Consider the following 5194-nt stretch of genomic DNA (forward strand, 5'->3'; position numbering starts at 1 on the left):
CTTTCACTTAGCACCGTTTCCTCTCTGTTCCGCCACGCTTATGGCTGCCACACCCAAACCTGTTCACCAAGAAGAGGAGAGTCCCACTTGTACTTCTCGCTTGGCTGGTGGTACACCGCCGGCGCTCGGGGAGCTAGCCCTGAGAGGTTTTATCTCGAGGAGGGACCTTACATCAGAGAGTCCTCCCAATGTTCAAGGCTATTGGGAGTATGCATCGAGGTTCATTTCATCAATAGGAGAGGGACACCTCGAGGCAGTGAGGAGAGACTGCGGATAGGGAGAAAAGGTGGTACTACAGGTACCTTCCCTGGGAGAGAGCATCATGACTCATGTAGAGGGGTTTTTGAATGTATACACGTACCACTTTACGTTGGGCCCTCTTGATTGAGTCGTGCTCGACTTCTGTCAAAGATACTGGGCTACCCTGGCACAGGTTCACCTGTCGTTCTGGAGGGTAGTATTGACGATGAGGTTCTTTGCAGAGGAAGCCGGGCTTGAGTTCACCCTTAGCCATCTTATTAGGGTGTAACAGGCCTTTCATCACCGAGGCCTAATAACTTTGCAATGTCGGTCCACCAGGCCCTTTGTTGTCGACGATGCAAAAGATGGGGACCGAGGGTAGACGAGTCGATCCGTCCGAGTACCGACTGTTGATATTTTTCCCGTGGAGTTCCTGCTATTTCCTAAAAATGAAATTTTGCACGTAAGTGGTACACTTGTGTTTTATCATTTTTGCTCATGGTGAAGGCGGATTATGTAAAGACGCTTTCTTTTTATTTTTTGCAGCAATCCCGTGGATGCCATACGAGGTCCCCAACCTGAAGGATTAGGCTTGGAAGTTGTTAGCCCGCTTCACCTATGATGGGTGTAAGTGGCGAGATCTGTCCAAGGGTAGAATGGAGGCACAACACCACGATACGTGCTGTGTGGTTTGTTTTCTTCGAAAGGCACTTCCTTTTACGTATGCTAACTCCGTCACCGTAGGCATTGGGGAATTTTCTGAGATGAGACCGTGCTTTCTTGGAGAGGATGAAGGATCGTCGGCTTAGGAATCGAGGAGCAATAACAAAAGGAAGGGACCCTGGAAGGGTGAATGTGCTCATAGTGAGGCAAGTTCCGCCGGAGGCTTAGAGAAGATGTATCAGTTGAGCCTGCATCACCCGAGACTTATGGCCTTGCCAAAATGGTTCCTTCTTTACTGGGGCCGATGAGACCAGGCCAGTAGATGTGCGCTCGACTTTTGAGGAGGATCAACGGCTCTGTTCTGTGGTGAGTTTTGGTCAATTGTATTGGTTTTCTGATTTTGCACTTTCATTTTCATATCGAGCTCCTTTTCCATAGGCCTTTGACAAGCTTAAGTCCGAGCTGTTTTGGCGTGAAGCCGAGTTGCGAAAATCTTTGGGCGGGGAGATATCCCTCAGGCTTCTTTGTGACAAAAGGCAAAGGAGCTGGTATACCTGCGGCACGAGGCGAGTCGGAGCTGGAACTACGAAATCTACCTTGAGGGGCATGTAACCTTAGTTTTGAGGGAGTGTATGTTTCTTCTTCTACCCTCTGAGATTAATATTTTGATATTTTAGTTGCAGAGAAGGACGGAGGACCTGAAGCGCTTTTGGGGAGAAGTTGGCTAGACCAAGTGTGAGTGCGATGAGCTAAGGGCTCGGGCAGGTGCCCAAGTCGTTGTTGATACCCAATTTTTCCCTGTATATTTTTATATGCAAAATATCTTTAAAAATAGAATATATATGCATATATAAGTATGTCCAAGCATCTTACTATTTTTCCCATAATTTTTAAGGTTTTTAAACTGATTTATTTCCCTTTTTTCCAATGATTATTTCCAAAATTATTATTTTGGTAATTCATTTATTGGAATTTTATATTTATATCAAAATATGTCTAGGGTATTTTTTACACATTTTTTACAAATTTATTTGGTATTTTTAAGGATAGAATTGCATAATTGCAATATTAGCCATATTTAGGTTTAAATTCGTCTCATATTCATAAAATGAGATTTCATATTTTTAAATGGATAATTATGTATTATAGATCATATTGGTGCTTTCAATTTATTTTCAGAAATCAATTTACTATTTTTTATAATTTTAAAAGTGAAAGCTATTTAAATAATAGCCCAATTCGTTTCAATTTTAGCCTAAAATCTGACCCCAAATTGGACCCCAATTTCCAGCCCAATTTCAATTAAAACCCAACCCAGGCCCCAATTACCCCTACCCGACCCAAAACTATATTAAATCCTGGCCGTTGATCTAAAAGATCAACGGTCCTCATCCGTTCTTACCATTTTAAGCCAAACGACCCCCTCAAACCCCTCTTTTGCCTCACTCGTCTCTATCTCTCTAACCTCTGGTTCTCTCTAGAACCTTCTCCCCTTTCCCTCCTCTCCGATGAGTTCCCTTCATCTTCTCCGGCCACTTTCTGACCTGAATCCATGGTGGTTTCACCACCCACCAAGCCACCTATGGCTCCTCACGTTTGGTTACTAAATTTTCGTGACTTGACAACGAAGAGTTGGGTCCAGACCTATGTCGATTCAAGTTCAACGGCCATCTCCGGCCTTGCTCCGCCAAGTCGTGTCTGTTCGAGCCTGGCCTCAACTCCTCCTGCTTAGATCCAAGCCTTTCTCACCGTTTGGGTTCCTCTGAAAACCCTAGCTTTGAGGTTTTTCTGATCTCTTTAGATCTGTTCCAGATTTATGCTTTTCCCTAAGTTTTAAACGATTTTCTGATTGTTTTCCAAAAAAAAAAGTTATGCTTTCAAAACCTTTATTTTCCGATCTAGGGTTTTGAGTTATGTGTGTTTCTCTGATTTTCTTCTTCTCTTGTGTGTTCTCTACTATGTTTCTCCTACTGTGTTCTTGTTAAATCTCTTCTAACATGTTCTTCTATTATGTTGCTCCTACTGTGCTCTTGTTAAGATTTCCCTACCATGTTCTTGTTTGTTTCTTCTACCAGTTCTTCTACTGTTGTTTCGCATATTATTTTTCACTTAGTTTCTCATGAGTTTCTGTTACTGAAAAGCATGTCGAAGGTCCCAGTTCCTTTCTGAGACCTTTGAACTTGTTTCGACTGGTATCTTTTGCTTTCTTGATTACTCGCCCTCTCATCTCGGCACTCGATTGATGGTAAAACCCTAAAATTTAGGGGTTCATCCGGGTTTGAGAACATTGGCTATGTGATATGTTTGTTCTTCATCTTTAAAGCTGTCTGAGTTCAGAAACCCTAACTATTTCGAGGTTCTGAACTTGTTTCTCAACTGAGTCTCGAAATTCTTTGTCTCAACCTCTGTCTCTTTAAGCAATTCTGATTTTCCACAAAAATTTTCTAAGATCTTTTACACTGGTTCTTTTGTATGCTAGTAGATGCTACTTCTCTTCTACATTGCTAACCTATGTGACTACCATGCTCCTATAGTCTATTATCTACTAATTTTGCATTGACACGACATCTTCTTAACATGTTTGTATGCTCTTTATATGCGCTGAACTTCACCTCTAAAATGGCTTTCAAATTTTGATTAGTTTCAGACTTCCTTCTGTATAGGTTTGATTGATTTCTTTCCTTGTTTGCTGATTTTCCTATGACTTGATTTAAGTTATTTGACTTTCCTTAACATTTCTGACTTGGTTCATTCATGGACCAGTGATTACAAAATCTCTGATCCTTGATTTACTGGCTACTAATTGATTTCTCTTACCTTATTTATGCAATCGTGTATTTCAAAGCTCTGCCCCTAAAATAAACTTCTATGTATTTACCCCTAATTTCCTACTTTGCACAAAATGCTTGTTTGATTTCTTTCCTTAAATAACTTTTACCATTTGAATCTGAATTTCTTAATTAAAGAATGTCTTGTGTGATTGATTCTTAATTGATATTCAGTTCCTTAACTGTTTTCTTACCTTATTTCTGCCTGATTTTGACACTATAAATGCACGACTCTTTCATTAACGCACGGACTCACTCATAGTCTTTCTGAACTCACACTTACACGCAATAGTATTTTCTCTTATTGTCTGCATTGTGGCCTGTTTGCAAGACTTACTGCTTTTCTCTACTTGTTTCTTTGAAACTGGTATGTTCTGATTTAAGTTTCAGCACCACAACAATGTGTCTATCCCTGTCTACTTACTGCTTTTGTATAGTTCAGCATTACTGATTTCTTTTCCTGCCTGTTCTGTTATGAATTCCTATTCCTCACCCCTTGTGTGTTTAAGCTATGGTTTGGAGCATGGCAATATGTAAATTGTTGCCCATGAATCAAACCTGATCCCCTTGGGATCCTAGCCTCTATTAATGAGTGTTTGGACAAGCTTATGGTATGCTAGCATTCTCTATTGCTGGGCATGCCCACAGCTTGCCCTTGCCTCTTTCAATTTCCCTATTCCCCTGGAATCCCTTATGTGTACTTATTTCCCTCTCTTTTTCCCCTTTCCCCTCTCAGAATTCTGCTTCTGCACTTGCACTCTCTCTTAGTCTTTAAGGTTCTGCCCCCCTCTTGTGAGCCTTGCCTTGGGACCTTGAGTTCCCTCTGAACTCGGACACTCGAGGGCTGGCCTTTCCATACTGCACTTGTGTTAATCTGGTAATATATTTGGGTGCGAGCATTGTCCCTTTGAGGCTCTTAGGGAGCTTTGACACACTCAAATGGGAGAAAGGCTTTGGATCATGATCTTATGGAGTTGGTTTACCTCATATTTCAGACATGAAGTTTAAATCAGGCTCTCCTTGGTTGTACTTGTATTTGTATTTTTTCTGATGTATTTTGTTTACTTTAACCTGGGCTGTAATAACTTGTAGTAAACTCTTGGGGATGGCTAGTGAAAAGGGCGGGTAACTATGCATGCTAAGGGTAGATACCATGTCTATAGTTATTTTGAATTCTGCATATTCAAATGCATATAGAAATCATGCCTATAGGTACCTTTGAATAATTTCTGCATATAGAAATCACGTTCATAGGGTTCTTAAAGTAATTTCTGCATTTAGGAATCGTGTTCATAGGGTTTCAAACAATTCACGCATATAGAAATCATGCCTATAGGCCCTTCTAGATCCTGTGTATTCATTATCATCTAGAAATTATGTCTATAAGTATCTGGAAATCTGAATTCTGCATATGCATATAGAAAATATGCCTATAGGACCTTTCAAATCCTGTATATTCATCT

The sequence above is a fragment of the Nicotiana attenuata genome, unplaced genomic scaffold (genome assembly GCF_001879085.1).
Source record: "Nicotiana attenuata strain UT unplaced genomic scaffold, NIATTr2, whole genome shotgun sequence".
NCBI lineage: Eukaryota > Viridiplantae > Streptophyta > Magnoliopsida > Solanales > Solanaceae > Nicotiana > Nicotiana attenuata.